Source organism: Haplochromis burtoni, unplaced genomic scaffold (assembly GCF_018398535.1).
Source record: "Haplochromis burtoni strain Fernald_Lab_line unplaced genomic scaffold, NCSU_Asbu1 Contig_489, whole genome shotgun sequence".
Taxonomy (NCBI): domain Eukaryota; kingdom Metazoa; phylum Chordata; class Actinopteri; order Cichliformes; family Cichlidae; genus Haplochromis; species Haplochromis burtoni.
Genome location: NW_024582850.1, coordinates 277,555 through 301,719, shown reverse-complemented (window position 1 = coordinate 301,719; position 24,165 = coordinate 277,555). Strand labels below are relative to the sequence as shown.

The following is a 24,165-nucleotide window of genomic DNA, read 5'->3' as shown; positions in this document are numbered from 1 at the left end:
TAACTACTAAATATTCTGGTGATACAATTGTGTGAGACAAATAATGTATATACAGCAAAATACTAACAAAGAAGGAGGAAAATGTCAAAAGCTTACATAAAGTATATATACATTACATGTATGTAAAATACAGGACTGATTAAAAATGGTTACTCTTGCACAACTTGCCTATCCAGGCTTTAGTCTTTCTGGAGGACAAGCATTTCCATGTATAGGCTGAATATATAGGAAGCTCCAAGAGACGGAAACAGCCTCAAGACAGAACTGAAGCTCCTGGAAAAAATGTGTCCTACTTTCTTCAAAGAACAATCGCCTGTTTCTTCTACAGCGCTCAACTCTGGGAGAAATGAGAAGTGGGGGACAGATTTGATAACAGCTCCCAATTACCATCAATAAAAAGAAACTGTGTTTCTTTGAGTGAAGAAATTCTCCCTCTCTCTTCCCATGGTGGTTTTGGACTGTGTTAGGCTGATGGTAATGGGGGCCAGGCTTATTTCACTAATGATTTAACCATGCTTTTGTCTGTTTCTCTGCCTGCTAACTGTGTCCTCTGGAGAACGGCTATGCTAATCCAAAAATCTGGCTTCAGTTTAGAAAGCACTCACAGCTGTTTTCATGTGTTGTGTGAAATCCAGGAGTATTTTTGAGGTGACAGACATTGGTGCAGAAAATAAATAAATTAAAAGAAAAAAAAAATCAGGAAAGTAAAAGTTAGAGAAAGAAAAGAGAAACTATATCTCTGATCAATTTTATCATTTTCAACATTTTCTAGCTTTTGGGGGACAGAGACCTTCGTTTTTTGCAATGTGAGCAATAATCTCTTTCTGTAGCTTTGAGGATGGTGATAAGGCATGGGCCAAGAAATGATGCTGGCATCTAGAGCTTGGAAGAGAATACCACATCATCCAATTAAACTGAACATAACACCATCCCAGCTCTCAACTGCCAAGTGCAAAACAAACTAACAGCAGCAGAAACTAATGGATGCTGGAGAAGGCGGAGGCATCAAGAGAGGGCTAATGCCATCCTGCGCCACTAACTTGTCCAGGTAAAATGCACACAGGAAAAAGACAAGATCCCTATGGGTGGAAAGTTTTGAAAGAGACAGTCTGTGTTTGCTTTGTACAACACCTTTGCCTTCGCCTGAACAAGCATTTCCTCCCCCTTGCTTCCTCCGACCAGCCACGGATAGTTTGAATTGGTGCAGTGTGTGAAATTAAGCCTGACGGGTCTCATTAACAAAAGCCAGTCAGTATCTTTTCCCCCTTGGCATAGCTGAGATTTGGAAAAAGTGTCATTTCAGCAGCAATACTGGAATTTTTGCATTTGCCACATGATTCACTTTTTCTAAGCAGATTTAGGAATGAAGGTCAACAGCAAAAATTATGAGAATTTTTTTTTTTACTGTGATTTCTTTTTCCTGCTAAAATATGGGGAGGATATTTGTTATTTTACTTGGCTTCAAGCCCACGCCTCGTTTCAAGAAAAGTGACCCAACACAGTGCGCATGTAGCCTTAAGGTCTCAGCACAATGCACCAAATAAAAGCAAGTGTTGCAGAGAAGATAGGACTAGTGGTTCTTTGTGAAAGGTTAAGTACAGCACATGAAGTATCTATTGTCATTATCCACACAAACAGTAACATCTGTGGTGGGAGCTGTGGAGATGGAGGCACATGCAAACAGACCAGGACCTAAACCTGCTGAGACACAGCAGCACAGATGGCTGCTTTTTATCCAGCTGGCACTGAGACATATGGAAACAGAGATCATTAGTGAGGTAATAAGTGCATGACAGTGTTAGCAAAGGTAAGTTAGTCATCAACAAAAGGCTTTTAACTAGCAGAAAAAATTGGATCAGCATGGATTACTAAGAAAAACACTGTTTCTGAATTTAAGCACTTCCCTGATCAGTCCCGTCCTTTTGATATTTGCAGTTGGTCAAAAGACTCTGTGTGTTTTACCATCTTTAAGCTCACGTAACAGTTGTTATGAATAGATTTTTATGAGACCTTACTAAGATAATATTTTTATTGCCACAAGTCATAGATTACTCAGCTACTCTGACTCTGCTCGGATCACCTGGTTGTCATGTTTATGGCTTTCCAAACGCATGTTGCAGGGAAGTTTTCTCTGGTGGGCAAAATACACAACATCAACAGTAGCAACATGAGCTCCTAATTTTTCTTTTTAGGTGTTCATTCATCAGCTGTACTGGCATTTGTCAGCAAATAGCTAAAATCGGCTGATCTATCGGATGAGCTCTAGTGCCAAGCACAAGAAATACATACCAATGTGTTTGCAAAGGTACAGCTGTGAAAAATATGTTGAGACCAAATGAATGAATGAAAGACAGGGTGAATCAGGAATTAACATTTAACATATATAACCCCTATAAAATCTAATGTTTACTTTGTAGGAAATCTAGTTTTCATTGTTCTTTTTCAAAACATATGTGCAAAACATAATGTCACAGAGCTGTCGGATAATCACTATTTAATTTTTACTGCAAGTATCAAACTCATCCTAAACAATATACACATTAAATACAATCAATTTACTATCAATTCAATTCAAAACTATCACAATGTTCCTCCATTTAAAAGGTAATCGGATGCATGAATGCAAAAACGAGTGGTACTGAAAGGAAAAAGTAAGCTCATCTCCCATCCAACACCGGACTAATTGAAAAAGTGTGTCTAGCACTAAAGCCAAAGATAAAAAGATACTGCTGCATTCATGGCTTCTGAATTTATATAGGCGGAGGAGGTGATGGCTATATTTTAAGTACTTTTTACTAAGAGATTTAATTTACCACAGGGGGGAAAACAGCATACATGAGTTATTAAAGCAGAGTATTTGCATCTTCAAGTATGCCCCGAGACAATCTATATGCCTTCACTTCCTATACATGATTCCAATAATCTAATATTCCACTGCACGCATTGGCTGCTACTTCAGTTATTCAGGTCAGTTTTCACAAAGCCAGTTATGAAAGGAAAAAGTGCTACAGTAGCTGTTATAGATATCTTACATGCCATAATATGGATAGAGTATTGCACTAATAGGCAAACTGCAATGCTAGGAGCTGTAATATGACAACCAGTAAGTCATCAAGTGGTGAACAGTGGCAGCGTGTATACAGTTTCTGCTTTGAAGAGAGACAGTATTTCAGTACAAATGCAGCACAGGGAACAGAAATAGCAAAACGGTGAAAGAAAAATAAGAGACGAATCACAGAAAGACTTCAATCCGTGGGGAGAAATCAGACTCTTTGGGTATCGACTTGAAGAAGTGACAAAACAGAACCGCAAATAAAACACTGGAGAGGCACACACTACAAAGGACAAGTCGAGACTTTGGTTTTTGATGAGTTAAAGTGTATTATTCTGTATGGGCTCACCTAACAACCAAGAAAAGTGCATGAGAAAAACACAGAGAGACAAACAGACCAACACACTCATTCTCAGACAAACCACAAGCAAACTCACAGTGCAATGAATCAAGCAGCACCACTGCCAGCCATGGAGTCCCAGTTGGTGAAGCAGAGAACAGCTACTGCTGGAACCTGCAGATGACAGAGACACAGAAGGCAGAGAAGGACAAGATAAACAAAATGCACAACAGTGTGACGAAGGGAATAATAAGGGGTGGGCAACGGGAAGGGAAGACAGACAAAGTCAAACAAAGATGGAGGAAAAGAAGGGGAGAGAGCATTTTGTTGCTTTGCCTAAAGCAGATCTCTAAACATTGAGGCTCATTTTCAGAGCAAGTCATTGTTCTGGCAGTGTAACAGAGCAGATATCAGATTTACTGGTACACTGATCACCCAGGCAAAGTCATCCAAAAGCCATAGACGACAATCTATTAAACAAATGAAGAAAACACAGTGAATATCAACTCATTTGAGTTTCAAGTCGCCCCGATGGCTTGTTCTTAGAATCAGTCTCTCGTGTTTATCCTACAGTTGGACGAACACTTTTCAATCAATCTTCTTGTTAAACAGTACAAAAAAGTATGTTGTTGGCATTAAGCTAACCTGTTTTACTGGGGTTTTACAGATATACTGTATGTACTTGACTTTGTAAGCGCTTCAACATGCATGTACAAGTTCATCAAAATATTAAAACTGTGGAATCATTTTTCACTGTTATGATTATTTATGTAGTTTACAATAAAGCTCTTACATACTTTTTCCTTTCTCCACGCACCTTGAACTGAACATGATACCTCCATTTCTTCATTCTAACGCCCCTATTTAACTGTACAATCTGTTCAAGGTGTTGTATTAGGTGCAATATATGTGGCTGTACTATTTGTTGCTATGCGACTAAGGAAAATTTAGGAAAATAATGCAAAAGCATCCCCCCGTATTAAGAATTCAATCACTATAAACCGCTCTGCACCAATGCATCCGAGGACAATGCGTCTCTTTTAGGGGGATAAAAATAACAGCAGTCATCTCAGGGGCTCCGCTTTTTTTGTTCATTTATTCACTTTACAATGGAAAAAAAAAGATCTGTCAAAAATTGAATGAGGAGACAAGATGGAGAAAATATCCTCAGATGTTATGCTGTGAAAAAACTGCTAGCATACATGTTTGGTATCAGAGGCAAACCTTTGAGGTCACACTACTTTGAACTTAGATGTTTTTCCAGAATCATAACTGCAGAAACCTCTGAATTGTTTCTACTATGAGGTCCAGTACAACAAAAGACACTGGCAAACTTCAGTTTGCTCACTTGTTAGAAAAAAAAGCCCAAAAGTTACAACCCAAACTGCTGCATGGGTCTGGGGGTTGAAATGTGGTTCACATATTTCTGCCCATTACCAGTCAGGATGTCAAATTAAATAATCCAGCAGACTCATTTCTATGGTTTTAGAAAAGACTTGGTCACAACTACTTTTGTTTGTTTACTACTTTTGTGGTCTTTTTCTCCCTTGTGTTACGCTGTCTCTGGTACTGACTGCATTACTGGAGATAGACCAGATGACTGCAATTAGTCTGGTAAGTAAAATAGAAAAACAAAACAGATGGAATTTGCAGGGATTCAACTTTCAGTCAATCCCATGAATTTTGGGTCAGCCAGCAGCCAATCAGTTATGTCATGTCTGCATGTAAAACAGCTAGAGACAGTCCAGTAAAAGAAGAAATTTCAATAAATCTCCAGGCTTTCGGAAAGACATTTAAAGCTCTTCTTTGGATGTTGGCTGCCTTTTGTTCTGTTCTCTAGCCACACGATCCCGCACGTCTTCAATAATATTGACGTCCGGGCTCTGGGGAGCCCAATCCATGACTGATAGTGTTCCACTGTGAGTTTTTCTATCCAGATAGTGTTTTACTGCATTGGCAGCGTGTTTGGCTTGTCAAGATATGCCAAGTTTATAGTTAATAGCTGCTTGGGAATTCATCTGTTTGGGAATTCATTTAGTAATTTTTTGTCATTTTAACAAAAGAAACGGGAACAAATTGTTGGTTTTTGTAACAGGCAGTCGGTAACAAAGTGTCTAAACATACAACACTGGTTGATGCCTTGAAGTCTGGGTCTCTTTTATATTTCAATGACTCACAGGAAAGTAGCGGAAGATGGCCCTGGAGAACTACTGCTCAAGACCACCTTAAAAATTACATGAAGCCTGGTTAATTAATTGAAAGCAAAATATAAAGAAAACAGGGGTGACTCTAGATTTTTGCATAGTAGTACATATTGAGCATCTCATATGCTCATATGACCGTTGCTTGTTTTTATATCCAACATGCTGTTAAACTTCTCCTGCGTCACCACTGGACAAAGGCATCAACAAATTATTTGCTGACAGGTCAAAAGATTCTCAGTTAATCAGACTCTGATATATCTGGCACAGAACATAGTGGGTTTTTTTTACCTGACCGCCCAGATCCCCTTCACCTTTTTGAGCCTACAATCAAGTTCTGAAAGCACAGTTTGCTGACTCACTCTCATCAACACTGTCTGCAGCAAGGCTGGGCTACAGGTCCCATCTGAACCACTAAAAATCAGCAGGACAACAATATATATGTTGGCAGCAAGATTAAAAAAAAAGTGCTTAAGTTATTTAATCTCAACTGTGCCATGAAGCTGGGATTAAGGTGTAAGAGGGTAATCAATTTCGGCACAACATGATGACAACTGTCAACTCTTCTGTCTTGCTCAATCACATTTCAACAGAGCCTTATGAACCAGCGCACTCGTTTTGTTAAGAAAATATCCCAAACAACAACACTAGAAACTAAAGTACAAAACTGCTAGGTTTGATGGTTATGCTCCACTTAATTTAAGGGATTGCGACATAAGCCTGCATTAAAATGTAAGGCCTGTGTTTTTCTTAAATATGGTGTGTTCAATATAGTATAAGTCTGTGGTTGAGTACAAAGAAACACAGGAAGCTTTTACACAACAACATGGCTCAGTGGAACACCACAGACAAGTCGCCACTTAAATCCTGAGCTTAGCGGCACAGTTGACGCCACACGGGCTGAGAAATTTGCAACTGACACTAAACACGCAGGTCAGTCCGGCTAGCAGATTCAGTCATGTGAACAGTCAGTATAAAGCATTGTATGGTCCCCGGTATCATCTTTACTCTTTCATTCTGTCATCCGGCTCTATGTTGCCTATATTTCCATAACAACTATCCACAAGTTACTCTGCATCTTGAGCGACAGGGCTGACTGGTCTTGAGCAGATCCCCACAGTGAACAGCCAGTGCCATTCCCTATTTAGGTGAATGGTAACATACTAAGTGAGCTAGAGCTAAAAAAAAATTAAGAGTTCTCATATCAATCATGTAAGAAAACCCAACGGTATTTGTGTTTTTCCTCAAATGTTTTCACAGATTTTATTACAATGTCAAAGACACACCAAATAATTAGCGCAACCAGTGTACAAGCAATTACTGAAACCTGTCAGAACAGTTTTTGGTTACATTCACAGATCTTTCTTGTAAGATGTCTGCTACTGACTGGCCTTTAACCGTTGAATAAGTAACAAAAAGTATTTCTCAAGACTGCAGCTTGAAGAAAGGAAGGTCTGGAACTCTCAATATGACAGTTTCTGTGAAAAATCCTAATCTTTTCAGACTGGCTCCCTTTCAAAAGTTGTCTAAAAAGAATCGCTCAAGATAAACATGTGGATTTTATGAATAAAACCTCAGTGTTTAGAGGTCATTATGCAGCTCAGCTGTTCTCCTGAAGATAATGACTGATTTTCTGCCATCAGCTGATGCTCAAAGAATTTCTGATCTGGTCTTCTTAAAGAGCATGGCAGCACTTGATACAGCAGAAAGAAAGAAAAAAAACCCTCCTTGTTGGCTAGCGCTCACTGAAAAGCACTGGCACAGCTCGAGATGGCTCAAGGCAAGACTTTGGGTGGGAGTTAAAATCACTGAAGTTTGGTTTTTTTGAGTCTGAAATCATTCTGTATGATTTTTTTACAAATAAAAATAAGTATTTAGACTGTTTTGCCCTGGATGTGCGCATATCAAGATGACCTCAAAACTGGAAGGCTTATCAGGTCAAAGACTACTAGATTTATTTCACAGTCCAGATCCAGCAAGCAGGAGAATGTGTTCACCATCAATTTCTCAATATTGTAGCAGTCCATGTGCAAACCATTACTCACGTCGATTATACGTGCAGTGTTTTAGCACATAACTATCAAAACGCAACTTGAGAATTTGTGGAAATCTCCACACACAGAAAAGGGTCACCCGGAACATTTCACTACTCTTTGTTCCCTCAAGTAAACTTTGTCTTCTGTAGTTTTATTCATCAAATGACTTGCAAATTGAGTAGAAAATATAGTTAATACAAAGCAAAGTTTATGACTGATTTTCTCCTTTAAGCTTTGGTGTCCCCAAATTGCTCATTTGGAGCAATTACAGGCTTGCAGACCTTTGGCATTCCAGCTGTCAATTCACCCCTGAGAAAGTTTCTCCTACACTTCCTGCAGCGCCTCCAGCCAGTTGGATTGGTTGGATGGGCTGTTCTAATGTACCATAGCATAGAGCTGTTCCCACAGCAGCTCAGCTAACGTCAAACTACAGGTCAGTGCTAGCAATTTTATTACAGGCATAATACCAGTTAACTGTTTCTTCTCTGAACAGTTTGTGTACAGTTTAAAGACACGCTGTGGGCCACAGTCCTGATGTAAGCTCTAACCAAAGGACATGGGAGTGTATTACAAAATGCCTTTGCTGTTTGAGGTCAGTTTAATCTCATACAAATTTCTCACTTTACCACCACCCAAAGTCAACACGTCAACATCACCATCACCACATTTTTTTTCTGTTTCTTTAATGTTTATAAATTCACAAGATAACAGGACATTGGACCCTTTTCTGCTTTTCACTCATCTCTATAATTTTCTTCCTAAAGTCTGAGATCCTTTGCTCAAACCATGGCTGTGGCTTGCCCTGAGCTGTGGATAGCTTTAGTTTTAGCCACTTTGCCTTTGTTAGCCTCTTAAAAATGAGTTATTTAGGTGTCGGTTTAGGTCCATTGTTATAGGCTAAAGTAACCCCCCACACACACACACACACACACACACACACACACACACACACACACTGACAACATGTTAACATGGAGAATGCTGGAAATCATCCAATTCCAGTCAATGGCCATTAAGTCAGGCATTTCTGTACTGATTAGGGACTTGTGAGAAACATTGCTGTCCTTGCTAGTTGGCACAAGAATTCTTAGTTGATTAATAAAATTAGAAAAATTTAATTAAAGGGCAACAATTGGAGGTTATTTTAAAAATATTATAATGCCACCAGACAGTTACCCAGCCATGACAAACAACTGAACTTTTCTCTGGCAGGAAGCTGTAAATGATTTCGATGGAAAAGTATGCAGATGACAGTTATGCAAGAAGAAAGATGGGCTGCTGGTGCTAGCACTGCTAAGGTTAGCTCCACACTCTAAACTAATCTGACACTGCATGCAATGCAATACATGATATGAAGAAATGCACATTTCAGCACCTTTTAAAACACCTCTTGATTATTAAGGAACATTAATCATGTTCCTTAATAATCCTTGATAATAATCTTAAGCACACATGCAGTATTATTATGAGCAGTGTTTAATGTTCTTATTATACTGGCTTCAATTTGCAATACTTCTTTTTGATTCGTCCTTTTACTGGTGACAAAAGGAGTTTGACAGTAAATTTCCATCTTGTGCAGATAAAGTGCTTTCATGTTATAAAATAAAGGAAGATTCCTCTGCTCAATCTTGACAGTCACATCATATATAACATTAGCCTTTAATTCACCTGCGAGCCAGATGAAAATTTTGAGGTTGAATAACTTGTAATGCAGAGTCACTGCCCATTAAAATATATGTAAAGATATAAAGAGTCTAGAACTGTGCACAGGGATGTGGACTGAATTATAAACAAAATTACATTTCTTTGGGGTCAGGCTGTGCAACATCAGCTAAGACACAGATTTCTTCCTTAATAGAAAGAAATCTGCTAGAGGAGGACTGTGATTATCCAATACACATAGAGCAAAAATAGTGACCAATAAACCACCAAACAAACATCAATCAGACAGAATTAGCATCATGACTCTCCTCCAAACACAGCTGAGCAAGTACTTTTATTCTTCACATTTGAGCAAACGGTTATTGAATCAGTCATTTCTCCACTTCAACAGAATGTTGGCTTTTTATTTAAAGTTTCATTAAAACTTCATTCATGCTAAAGAAAAAAAAAAACTTTTACTACGGATGCCACTCCCAAGCAGACAGCAGAGCACTCTGATAAATAAAGAGGAGGGGACCCAAGGAGCAAAAAGCTCATGCACTTTAATTTGAATTATTTAATCAATTACTGAAATTTGTTTGCAATCAGTATATTGGCACTAACATTAAAATCAATTTTACAAGATAAATTCAACACTCATACGGATCAGACAAAAAATATCAGGAAGCAGAACATTAACCTTAATTTTTGACTTGTAAAGCTTACGTTACATGAACAGAAAAATGTAAAGCAGAACAGCAATGAGACACTGAAACTGTCTCATTGTGCAACTAAGAAGGCTGCAGCTATTCCAGTGTATAAAGAGCTCTCATTAAAATGTGACCCAGCTTGTCCAAAGCCACACTTCCTTGCTTAATTAGAGGAAGAGTTTGGTCAAGCACCCAAACTCTCTTTTTTTCCAAAAGCTTGACACTCAAGACGGGAGACGGTAATGATGCGCACTCTGGCTCCCTGCCTTTACTTCATCTGATCTGTCCCTTTGCTCACCCTCCTCTGTGGATCACCCTGTCCATCTGTGTTTCTGAGCACATCAGCATGCTAGCAAGCCTCTGCCATTCTGAACAGACAGCAACAGTTGCTGAAGCCTTGGAGGATGTGAAGAGGAGAGAGTTGGGAGTGAACAACACCAACAACAAGAAAAACTGAGAACTACTTACAAAGCAGTGGTATTTATCCGGTCAGTGGATGAGCAGACGAGTGAGAGGGAGAGAGAGCTGCATAACTAATGGAGCAGAGATGAAGCCAGTGTATGAATGAGAGAGATGGGAGGGACGCAGAGAGGAAAAGCTGGAGCGTAATGTGAGGAGCGAGGGAGGGAAGAGGTATGGGGGGGTTATGATGTGGGAGCCAAAACAGAACAGAAGAGAGGCAGAGAAAAGGAGACTGGTAGAGGAAAAAGAGAGGACACACATATGACAGTAAGAATGTAATCAACTTGGCTTTTTACATTTAAAGAAGAGAAGGTGGAAAATAGAAAAAATGTGTAGGGGAAAAAAAATGAAGAGGATGACAGCTAGAGGCAAGATAGACTTGGCCTTTCCCCCTTTTCTTTGAAGAAGTAATTCATATTCAGTCCCCAACGGTCCCGTTTTCCAGGCCAGCAAAGAACTCCTCATGTTGTTCAGGAAGATGATAAAAAAAAAAAGGGAAGAAATTAGAGAATGAGGCTGAGCTGGATCCTCCCAGCAGAGTTGAATTCCCAAAGAGGCCTATCAAATTCATGATGCCTCTTAACCTTTACATTTTGCAGGCAGGGACAGAGTCGAGCAGCTGTCATCTTCCCCCCACATTGATATTGATTCCTTCATAGGCAACCTCTGGTCTGTTTTACAAATGTGATAGATGTTTCAGTAGCCAAACGGTTTGTAAAGTGAATGAGTCTAGACTGTGAAAGTGATCTCCCCACTCTAAACAAGTACTATAAAATATTAAAAGACATGAACCAGTGAAGGAAATCAGTAACGCAGAAGAGTACGACTTTTCAGTTTCCTGAGAATTTGGCGACCTCCAGTCGCCTCAGTTTCTATAAAATGTATTAATAGGTCAGTTAAATAAGCCATATTGAAATAAAATAACAACGAACAAAAAGAACTTAGGACAAAAAGTGAGGGAATCTGTGTTTGACTATTTCTTTAGTGTTTATTAGATTGGAGCCTGAAGAAACACTGGCAATTTATAGTTTATGTATTTAACAAACGCAAGCCTCAGCAGCATGTGGAAGAACCATACATAGCCAGAACAGCCTGGCACCACCTCCTCATGCTGGTCACCAGCTTGGTCAACACACGATCACGCTGCCTCCACCAAAAACTGTCACCCTATCAGTGCAGGAATGAGCATAATGGTCTCTGAGTCTTCTCTACACTTTGATCCTATGATCCGGCTGCTGTAGGCAGAATCTGGACTCGTTGCTGAGCATAACTTCCCTTCATGTTTTTAGTTTGCCGACACCACCGCAAATGGGACTGACAGTGAAGGGCAGTTGTGGCAGATTCCTACATGCTGACAGGGTGAGGAAACTGTCCTTTTCTGATGTCTCATTCTTAGGACATGCACTTTGTCTGACAGGATCCTATATGGAACTTGGAGACGGTACTAGGACTTACGCCAACAAAACAACTTGGTTTTGCAGATAATCAGCTTGAAGTTTTCCTGTGGCACAGGCCCTGTCTAGATCATAGCATGACATGCCTGGAGCAGACACCAACTGACAGCTGTAGTACGGCCCATGCTCACAGGCACCTGATTAGCAGCACCTGGGGCACCAGGAGCTCAGAACAAGAGTCGGTAGCATAATAAACTGTTTGGGATTGGCAGAGAAGATTTGGCAAGTTTTTCATGAGTGCTACCCACATACTCAACTCTGCTGCTCAACCCATAAATGCATTTTCGTTCCAAATATGGCACAATTTAAGAGGAAAAAAAGGCTTTGCAACAGGATAAGATTTATTTTCTTACCAAGTTTATATTTCATCGGTGGATTAGAGTACAGAGGTAGGACAGCAACTGTGTCCCAAGGTTTCAGAAGCCTACTAAAAATGTTCTGCCAAAGTATGAGCAACTTTTTTTTTTGTTATATTACTTGCAGTAAAACTATAGCAAAGTGTCTTCCTTACATTGACTAAAAATAAAATAACTTCTGATGATTCAAAGCTATGGATAATTATTCGAAGTCAAATTTGAAACCCATTTCCTCACAAGCTGTAGCCTTAAGTACATCAGGCACTTTGGCAAAGACCTCAAACTTGATATATACATGACATACAATATCTGCATGCTTTTATTTGAAAATTCATTTCTAGGTCCAGAAAAGCGATTATCCATCCGACAGCTATGACAGGGGTGTCAACCTCATTTTAGTTTACAGGCTACATACAGTGCAATTCAATTTCAAGTGGGTTAAACCAGCACACCATTGCATAACATTTAAAAATAATATCTATATTTTTAAAGAAACTCTCTTTATAGTGTATGAAGCAGGTGATAAACAGTCTGAGAAGCTTTAAGAAAAATAAATGCTAAGAACATGTTTCAGTTTTTCTCACATTCAATCATAATAAAGAAAATCTGTCATAACTCAAAGAAATGCATCAGCATGGCTCCTCGGCCTAACAACGTTCCTCCAAAGTACCATGGCATGCCTTGAGTAATGGAAAACTGTAAAACTGAACATGTGTCAGACCTCTGGCTGATGAAATTAACCAATGCACCCACTGCAAAATACAGCAAAAAGTAAAAAAAATTATGCCTCAATTTTCTCCAATTATTCAACTTTGCAAGGCCATAACCACTGACCCCGCCTCAGCGCAGTGAACTCCCCTCAATCTTCAAGTAATACACAAAATGTCTACTCAATCAGCAAAAAGCAAACACCCACGCTAAGATCATGTTACCACTGGTTTCTCTTTAGGGGTTGTGACAAGGTAACCAGTTGCTTTTACTTCAAAATTCCTTGCCAAGTCAAATATTGTCAAAAGAATGGGAAGTCTTCAGCACAGCCATCAACACGTCAGCGACTCAAGAGTCCCAACCCATCAGTATATTCCATCGCCCAAATCCCTAGTTTGCAGTGCTGCCTCCACAGTAACTCATTTTTGTGAGACTTGCAAGACAGTTTAAATAAAATGGACGCTATGACTGTTTTAAAAGCAAAAACAGTTGAGAATTCTGACTGAACGTTCCTCACCATTTATATGATGTTTGTAAGAGAGACAGTTTCCTACCAGCTTTTTCCAATGTTTAGTCTCAATGGCACAGCGCTACTAATTTAGCTTAAAGAGGCCATTTCCTATTGACCACAAAAGGTACTCTGCATGCAGATGTCAGTGCAGTTGGCAGCTGATGTGGTGAGGTCTACAGGGACCCATCATCTGTGCTCACATCTGGACCTTATGCCTTTTATATTCAAGGGCCAGGGTGAATTTTTAGATCAATCTAAGGACCAACAAGGGCATTGTTTGTAAAGAGAGACAAAAACTGGAACGTATTTTATGAAATTAGAACAGCTGTAGACATTTTTACAATGGGTTACAGTGTGGATAGGATTTAAGCTGTCACTGAAATATGTACTTTATGGCATGCACTTTATCATGAGATTAATAATCCGTAAATATTAAAACTGAAAGTGGAAAGGAGGAAACCCAAGTAAAACTCAGCCTTGGCAATTCTTAGGCTTTATTTCAAAGGTTGATCACTGAAGTAATGGTGTGCAGAGAAGGCAAATAAAAAACAAAATGATAAAGCCAGGAATGGAGCCAGTAGGACAGAAGATTATAAATGAAATTGAGCCATAGAGTTGTCAGTAATTAACCACTCTCACAAAAAAAGAAGAAAAAAAAGGAGAAAAAAAAAATCTGAATCGAGCAGGAGGCCTTTGAAGCCTTTAAGGTCACTGACGCTCCTCTATCTCATGCATTAGATTAAAGATATCTCTAAGAAAGTATTGCTGATCTAAAGAACTAAAATATGGCTAAGATAACACTTGGTGATATATATTTTTTTTCCAATTGCTCTTCATTGTAGCCGATAACGTCACTCATTATCCCTTGAAAGCCTACTAGGAGTAACTTTTGAAGGTTTTTTCTGAACGTGTTCAAACACCGAGTGCTTCTATCACATTTCAGGCCTGTTTATTAAATAAAATGACTGAGTTTCCATCAGAAGTTGTCTTTGGCCATTTTATCATTATAGGTACAAGGGGGGTCATCAAATGTCATCCTGACGAATGCTTGTTCGATTAATACTTGTAAGGGAATCTGACCTGCCTTTACTGTATAAAGCTTCCAATAACCTCCTTTTTTCCTTTTCTTTCAAATGTTACAGAAACTAAAACAACAAAGTTCTAATATGCTGGATTTTTTTGTTTCTATATTTTAAATCAGGTGTACTCCCAAGTTCAGAATATCGAGTGACTCTTGAATCTAACTGTTATACTCTAAAATACTTTATAGTATAAGTTTTAAGGAACACCTCATTTCTTTACATTTTCCTTCCGAGGAGCCAGACTTTGTCATTTGCTAAAGTGCTTCTGAGCAATAGTTCTCGAGGCTTTCTGAAAGTCTATTTTTCTTTGGACATTGACTGCTTCTTCTCTCTTTTTCCATGTTTTTTTTTTAATACATGTTTTTTTTTTATTTTATATTTTGAGCAACTTAACTTTGCCCTATGAATCATTCAAACATAAAAAAGACACTTTATTCTCAGGATGAAACCAGTGTTGTCTCTATGTATAACAGGCAACTCGGTAATGAACCATTTTTAAATGGTATCTTTAGGCACTTTGTTTCTAGCAGGTAGCAGTTACTAGCATTGTGGGATCATCTCGACAGGGAGCCGCACAAGCGGGAGCCAACATCCAAAGAAGAGCTCTGGGATATCCTTCAAGAAGTCTGAAAAACCTTTCCTGAAGACTACCTTTAGAAACTACAAGAAAGCTTGTCAAAGAGAGTTTGGACTGTATTGAAGTATAAGGGTGGTTCTACCAAATATTGATTTTCCAACATGTTTGAATTGTACAAAGTCCGTTTCACCTTATATGCTGCATTTCCATTTTTGTTTGCACGTTTCAGTAAATCCTGTTTTCTAATTGAAATATTAAGAAAGAAGGAGTGGTTCAAGACTTTTGCAAAGTCCTGTAAACCAGCCTGTGAGCATATTTGATGTTAAACGGTTTCCAAGAAAAATGCCTGTGGTTAGACACCATTATATGTATGGCCAACCTGCCATTAAGGTTTACCGCCTTTCATCTGCGAACATTGTGTTTGTATGTGAGGAGCTGCTACTTGCATAAATATTGCTGTCATGTGTGTATTCACACGCAAACACCGTCCTTCCCTAACAGCTGTTTTTCATCACCACCCTCGCAAGTTTGCACATCTCCCACTTTGTCATCCTCATATCCTCATGTTTGTGTGCGTTTATCAGAGAGACTGAAGGGGGGGGGGGGCAAAACTGGATCATCCATCGCTCTGTCCTTCACCATCAGCTGCCCAGTTTCCAGACGGAAAGACTCAAGCGATCACAGATTTGTCACTATAATGACTTCATTTTTACATGTTGTGTTGCAGCAATAAAAGAGGTGATGGATGTGAGCCATGACACATTCTTTTTTTCTCAATGGCAACTTACCCACCACCTGAATAAATCAGTTTTTTTTTTTATTGAGTTGTTGGATCATAAAGTCTATTTTAACAGCACAGTGAATAACAAGGTTTAGCTATCAATCAATAATTTCAGGGAAAAAAGAGGGAGGGGCTAAGGCATGGCTCGGCTCTGTTAGTTATGTGTACATGTTTCTCTTGAGCGTATAGAAGGAAGGGTGGACTGAATCTCATAATCGCTCTTATTTATTTTTTGGCAACTTCTGACATTCCAGAGTCATGATTTGATGGGATTTGGTGAGGCAGTGATGTATTCCCAGGTCTGCTGAAAATTCACATCTCCATCCAATGGAGTGTGAGATGCTGTTATAGATTAGTGTGTCCCACTGCATTACAGTCTCGTCAATCAACAGTGGCAGCAAGGGGAATCTGTGGGGGTACCCACTCTGTGAATAACAGGTTCAGCTCTTTGTCTTATTGTGGTGTATTTCACCAAAGAATTCCTGTATAAAACAATTCTGTCTCAGTAAAAACATGAAGCCCTTTAGTTTTTTTTTTTTCAATCATGGCCCCAGTAAAGGTTTGAGGAATACTAAAAAATATATAAAAGGGGGGCCAGAGTCGACTTCCTCTACTGAGAAGGCTAGAACCTTCAACCCCAGCAGGATCATGTTGCATATGATGTATTACTCCGTGGAGACGAGTGTGGCCTTTCATGCAGCTGTGTGCTCAGACAGGGGGCCGTAAGTATTTGATGCCAACAGACTTTAACACATCAGGAAGGCTGGTTCTTTTCTTGGAGCTTAACTAGAGACTCTGGTGGATGTGTCTGAGGGGAGTATACTCAAGAGACTTCTCAGCATCAGGCACAATTCCTCTCATCCTATTCATGGCTCCCTGGTAAGACACAATGAACACGAGGAAAAAGACTCATCACCCTAACACTACAGGAGATGTTTTCTCCCTGTGGCTAACAGGCTCTATAATCCCTCCAATTTCTGTAGGGGGGGATTTTATAATATAACATCAGGACAGAAATAGCACTACTTTCTTGTAGTACTATAGACTAAAAAAAAGCCCAGCAGTCTTGTAGTTTAAATAATAATAAAAAAGATGGTTAAAATACTATAAAGTATCAGATTAATTGTACTCTATCCTTGCACTGAGCATGATATGGCACAGGAACTACACGCTGAAGTGATGTTATAAGATAGAATTGAATATCAACAGTCTGGTATGAATTGCAGTAACTATGGAGGAATGGAAAAATGTTCCAACCCCAGTAGAGCGAGAAGGACGAAGAAACAGTTGAGCTTCTTGGCTTGCTCTCACCCCCTGTGCTTTCCTTTCTCACTGCTGCCAGTAGGCCAGTAGGGATCTTCATTCCAGTTCTGTTCTGAGCCCATTCAGAGCCACTCCAGATAGGGAACCAGCCCAGGAGGCAAACATCTTCCAACAATGATGGACAGCGTGGATGAGATAAAGCAAGGCCACTAAGAATTCATCCAAAAAAAACATGAGCGATAGGAGAATATGTATGGTATGGAGGGCGCATTTAAGCATCAGCAACAGTATTCTTTTTTCTACACTGTATGTGAAAACAGGAAAAATATGTTTCAAGTTCCACAGCTGTTTATCTGTGGCAGGAATGTCACCCTTTGGCATAGGATCACGTCAGATGACGTCTTTGAGCCGTTCTCTGCTTTTTCATAATCGCTGAAAATGTCTGCGAAAGGAAAACGCAGGGCTGAAACTCCGATCCCTGAAAACATTCCCAGCCTCACCCACCCCCTCCCGAAACCCCCGTATGTGCCTATCAGTTTGCAACATTCTTTGCTTTTCCATTCTGCTTTTCTTCTTCAGCTCCATGGATAATAATTATTAACAGGATCAAAGCATATGAAAGGGCTTCTGCATCAGAGAGGTTGAGCTTGGGGAGCTGGGTGACTAAAAGCGATAGCAGCAAAGTACTGAATTGTTTTTGCCACTATATGCAACCCTGAAAGATTTCATTAATACTTGTTTAAGTCAGAAATGGTTTAGATTTTTCTAAGGAAAATCAATTCATACTTGTGCTTAGATTCTCATGATTTGTATTACCACACCATGTCTCATATAACCTTTCTCAGTTTTTCTGAACTGAGAAAATTATTATATTGCATTACATTTCATATATGCCACTAGTACATCATTTTTGAGGTAATTCAACTCCACACAAGCCACTGTACAGTAGTACTGAAAAGTAGTAAAAGTACTGAAAATTAATTGAAATGAATATTTCACATGGCCATTGGCGACAAAACCCACTGAATCCCTCGTGCTTTAAGGGGGAAGGACAGTGTTAGAAGGCAACGACTACAGATTAGCTCAGATGACACATTTCCCTGAGCAAGAGGAAGGCATCGTGTCATAAAATATTCAAGACGGGGATATTTGATAGCCTAACCTGAGTACAGAACATAAAGCTCTAAGAGTGATTAAATGGTGCAATACCAATCTGTGACCATAAAGTCAGAGTTTAAGTACGCATAAATGGGAAACAGCTTAAAACCCCATTATCTTTCAAGGAAACAATGAGAGCCTATGAGAAAAGGAGGGGGAATCCAAAGGGTACAGAGTAACTTTGAAAAGATTAAGCTAGAGGAGAGATTGTCTCAAAAATATAAATTCAATATTGTTTTAATGCATGCTTAATCATCCAGGTAAGGAAATCCCCAAAAGTTGATTCTGTTCATCTGGACGCAGCGTTTTCAGTGGGAGAAACGTTTCGTCACTCATCCAAGTTCTTCTTCAGTCTCAGCTGACTGCAGGTTTCCCAACCTTATGAACAGTACCTTGACACAATTACTGAAACTAACACCACTGACGAACAACATGCTGTGAGGTCAGTTTCTTGATCATTAAATATGCTAATTGTCAGTGCATTGATCAACAACCACTGTTCATTGATCAAGACCATTGGCCATGAGCAGTGTTGGGACTAACGCGTTATTAAGTAACGCGTTACAGTAACTACGTTATTATTGTGGTAACGAGCACGGTAACTAGTTATTATGCCAAAATCAGGAACGCGTTACTCGTTACTGGGATTTAGATAGGTCGTTACTCGTTACTTCGTGTGGTGGCTATCGCGGAGCTTCCACAGATTCAGTAACATTAGCAAGTGGTGGAGGCCAGCAGGTGGATGAAGGAAAAGGGAGGCAAGAGGAAAAGAGACCCGAGGCGGCCGCCGGTCCAAGTGTGAACTGAACTTCAGGTAAGAAGTTATGACCTGCAGTCTCTCTGGGTCAGATATGAACCAAGTTTAGGTGGAGTTTATTTTCGTTATGCTGACTTTTTCCGTACTGCGTGCTAGCTAGCATGACGGAGTTTCTATACAGCTGGGTGGTGCTATGGTTATGATGTTGAACTTTATTTTGTTCATAAGTTATTAGAGTTGCCAACCGTCCCGTCTGGTATTCAGAGAAAATATTACGCGTTTCTTATTGAGGTGAAAAGGAACAGTTTGTCCCGTAATTCAGCTACAATGAAAAAGGCACAAAGCTGGAGTTATTCTGTGTCTTTGCTGCACAGCTGCCTCTTCTTCTCATTCTCCCCCCTCCCTCTCCGTTTCTACTTCAATCATGAAACTGATCAATGATCAGCTGATCGGCTCTCTTGTTTGTTTATCGCTCACTTTGCTCGACTCAGCTATGCTCCTTGTTTATCGCTCACTTTGCCAGAGAGGAAACCAGCGGATGTCGCGCTAAACAACAGCAGCACGTTTAAGCTTGATCAGCTGTTGTTAGAATTTATTTAATATTAATTTCTAGTATCAGCTGATGTTTGCTGGAGCCACAGCTGTAAAGCTGCTGGTCATGATATGGTTTGGTTATCTGGTGAGAGGGAAACATGAAGATGAAACCAGGAGATGTCCTTACTGGATCATCAGAGCTGAAGTGATGGAGAAACAGGTTTACCTTTTAGGTGACATGAATGAGTTGAAGGGAAGTTATGAACTGTTTCTGAGAGACAAATAACACCAGGATCCTTTTTTAGGTAGCTGACAGCTGGTAACTGTGCAGGGGCGGGTCTAGCAAAGTGTTGCCAGGGGGGCATGTAGGGCATTAACAGGGAAAGGGGGGCACAAAGAAATACTTTTCTTTCTTATTCTCATTTAAAATGTCTAGCTTTTAAAAAATAATTATCTGAATCTTACAACAAACGATTGATAGATTGATGCATATATACCATCAAAACAGTGTAACATCACTGTCACAACAGTGTTTATTTTCATTCAAAGGCTTTATGATTTTTCCTATAATGGTGGGCCGGTCTCTAGTCAAAATGCCCGGGCCAATTTTTGTCCCAGTCCAGCCCTGTATGCAGCTCATCTGCAGTCTGGTGTTACCTACATCTTCCTATTCAGAAGGCAGAATTTCGAGTTCTGAGTACAATCAAAGCACCACGACTGCAGTTTTTGTGTTGGATGTAAAAGGCGCACATGACGCTGTGACGTAGGCTAGAATCATGGCAGCAGTCAATGACGGTCCAGGCGTGGGATTTCTCTCGTGGAAATATGCACATTATCTTTTCCTTTCTATTGGTAGGTGGCACAGTGCACTTGTGGCAAGTAAGCAAGCTAGAAGACTGGCAAAGTTATGGAAGAAACACATTAACAAGAGAATTCTGAGTAAAACCAAAGTTACTTTCCCTAGTAACTAGTTACTTTGAAAGTAACGAGTAACTTGAAGTAACTGAGTTACTTTTGAGAGAAGTAACTAGTAATGTAACTAAGTTACTATTTTAAAGTAACTTACCCAACACTGGCCATGAGTAGCATTAACAGAGAGATTGGAAATGGCAACACTAACAGCATTATAAGATATTGAAAGATTTAAACTTGGGCCCTCTCTGCAATTCAGAGATGGTCTCTGTACGCTGTTAAGTTCAAGAAGGATTGGCGTGATTTATACATCGGCGAAACCAAACAACCTTGGGTAATCGGATGGCACAACTCAGAAGAGCTAACTCGTCAGGCCAGGACTCTGCAGTCTATTTACACCTACAGGCCAGTGGACACTCTTTCAATGATGAGGATGTACACATCCTGGACAGGGAGGAACGCTGGTTTGAGCGCGGAGTCAAGGAGGCCATTTACATGAAAAGGTAAGACAATTTCTGAAGTCTTGGATGAGTGATGAAAAATTTCTCCCACTGAAAACGCTACGTCCAGATGACCAGAATCAACTTTTTGGTAAATTGAATATTAAGCATTTTCTGAAGCTTGTCTCCTCTGTCATATTACCATTGTTTACTGGAATTTGATCAATTATCTGGTTAGAAAAAATCTATACCCTCCTCTCTCACGGAATACAATACAGAATCTGCCAAATGCAATCCAATAAACATGGAAACAGTCTATCATGTCACTGCACATTCTGCAAAACACCCAAAAGTAAGTCTTGAGTGAAGGTTTATTCAAATTTTATTTAGTATATTTTTATCTCCATGTCTGGTTATAATTCACTTTCCAAAATAGTGCAGGATAAAACATTTTCCAAATCTGCGAGGTGAAGTCTGTCTGTCTGCTATTCAAGATCTCATCTGTTCTGTGTGGAAAGAAACTTGTGAAGTGTGTTAGAGCTGACTCTCAATCAAAGAGTCAGCTCAACTGCTAGAAACAGAATAGCATTAGAAATGGATATTAGCACTGATCTCCCAATCTGATTTAATATGCATTTAAAAAGTGCAGAATCCGTACAATCCAATGCAATTCAATTACATAAAATAAATGACAATAAATAACAATGTTGCATAAAGTATTTACATGTAGAATCAATTTCTTCCACAGGTGACAACGTTCACTAAACTTCCTTATATGCCTTATATCTTAAAGACAGAAGTAATATCTTTCAATCAAAGACACTCTGATCAGTGACCAGAGCCTTTTTTTCCGGTGTATCTCTCAACAGTAATTGCGATATCTGGACCGGCTGTGAGAAAGCGAATCATCTTGGACCAAGACAATTATAGTCAGGTAGTAGATACAAGTCTACCCATCAAGACTGACTCGTGAAAAAACAAACTGAAAAAGTGACGGAGAATTAGGCACCCAGGAAAATGAAAGCAAGTGGCCTGGTCTGATAAAGCACTATGTGGAAGGTGGGAAACATTTGCATAGCTTAGGCTGGGAAAAGATCACATCGTTATTCACTGTGGGGGAAAAAAGCAAATCGGTGACACGCTTAGCAATATTTTTACCTTAGTTCATGGCATTCATGTGGATTTTACTTTACTGATCATTGACATCTGCGGGATAGGTTTGAATAACAAGTCAAATCCATGCAGAATCCACCTTGCAAACTTCAGGACTTGTAGCATCTGCTGCTAATGACTTGGTACAAGATAATGGACAAAGAGAGACAGAGACGGACCTACAAAATACAAGGATGGTAGGCCTATTGTTGTGACAATAACAGAGGCTTTGAAATCCATGTTATCATCATAGTCATGTGACATTATTCAGTGTTACAAAAAGCCAGCAACATGCTGTCACAAAAAAACCCAGCACATGCTTTGTTGTCTGTCAAGCCCATACTAAAGATGCACATGCACAGAGTATTGTTATTCACAAAAAACTTCAGAACAGAAAAGTGTAAACGAGCTGTCATTATCTGAAGTCAAACCCTCCTGATTTGTTTAGATCTCCCTCCCACAGAATTTCTCATTTCTGCGCATTAGTAAAACACTTTGTTTTCCTACATGCCGTTACTTTTCAGAGAAATCAGTCACTGGAAATGCATCCTTCTTCTCAACTTCCACAACAAGGGCACATTTCACACTGATACTAACACTCAAAGCAACAACAGTCGGGAGAGGTGAACGAGAGGAAGAGGGGAGGGAGGGATAACAGGAAAGGGGAAGAATAGGTCATGATTGTTAAGTGCAGAATAATGCTCTCTGCAGAGCAGGCTCATGTTGGCTTCCTGCTCTAGCTGATTGCAGCAGGTCTCTGAGGACCTGTGTTAGACCAAATACGTGATAAGAACTTCTGAAGGGCCCACTAAGACAGACAAACACACACATGGAGCAAGAGACTCAAAAAAGGCAGACAGACATAGGAAAGCTAATCGACATAAAAATTAGAAAAATACAAAGAAATGGCAAACAGAGGAATGAAGAAACGAGGGGGGAATAGTAAAACATAGCAAAGTACAGTGCAGACATTTAAGAACAGGAGCCTTGTTTCATATTATTTAGCCTGTATTGCACCATGTGTCTTCTTCAATTTCCTAATTACACATAGTCTTCCCTCTGGAACTTGAGGATGGGTGGCAGTGAACCTCCATAGTTTCATTGCAAGGCTTTGTTAGGTACACCTTGCTGCTTCTGAGCTATTTCAGAAGTGTCTTAATTCTTTGCGGCACAGACTCAACAACGTGCTGGAAGCATTCCTCAGAGATTTTGATACCATTTGACACGATAGCATCACACAGTTGCTGCAGATTTCCTGGCTGCACGTCCATCAGGCGAATCTCCCGTTCCACCACATCCTGGATATTTTTTTTTTGTTTCTGACCATTCTCTGTGAACCCTAGAGATGGGTCTGTGGGAAAATCCCAGAAGATCAGCAGTTTCTGAAATACTTAGACCAGCCCGTCTGGAACCAACAATGAAAAAAAAAGAAAACAAAAAAAACCCAAACCTGAAAATGTCCCCTAAATCTCTTTTCTTGCCCATTCTGATGCTCAGTTTAAACTTCAGCAGATCATCTTGACCATGCCTAAATGCACTGAGTTACAGTCATGTGATTGGCTAATTTTTTACTTGAGTTAACAAGCAGTTGAACAGATGTACTGAAAGTGGAACTGTTATATGCGCCATAAAAGACATATTGTCCTAGATGTGCAGATCTTCGGCCTCTATTATAAAACTGGTTGTAGGATCCATATTAAAGTAACACATGGCAAAAAGAAAATGAAATGAAATCTGCATCAATAAACTACTCAATGCTAATTTTGTGATGGTTTAGCAAATTGCACCCGGCACACCTGCACAACTGACCGTAAATGCTCAATTCAAACTCCTCAGAAGTGCTGGAGTCCATATTTTCCCAGTAGGAGAAAAGAAAATTCCACTTTAATTCCACCATGCAGTGCATTGGTGTTTCACTTTTAGGTGGCTAGAAAAGGCAGAGTCACCACAACACACCTGTAGCCTCTGGAAAATGCCATGTTCTTCTAAAGTTCTTCTAAAAACTGCTTCAAATTACAGAGAGAGAAATATTCATATT

At 39.6% G+C, this 24,165-nt stretch overlaps 1 protein-coding gene across 3 annotated transcripts in view; it reads right to left on the bottom strand.

Annotated features, from left to right (window-relative positions):
* peak1 (pseudopodium-enriched atypical kinase 1) overlaps nucleotides 1-24,165 on the bottom strand; it is a 111,474-nt gene that overhangs the window by 46,708 nt on the left and 40,601 nt on the right. The window contains exons 1-2 of one of the 3 annotated variants that reach the window (XM_042213855.1): nucleotides 10,449-18,943; nucleotides 3,490-3,566 (exon numbers count right to left, since the gene is read on the bottom strand). The exons of 1 other annotated variant lie outside the window; for it this stretch is intronic. The gene's annotated coding sequence lies outside the window, so the exon portion shown is untranslated. Of the gene's footprint in view, nucleotides 1-3,489; nucleotides 3,567-10,448; nucleotides 18,944-24,165 lie in introns of those variants that run through there. One more of the 3 variants, XM_005946807.3, reaches the window with a different exon arrangement.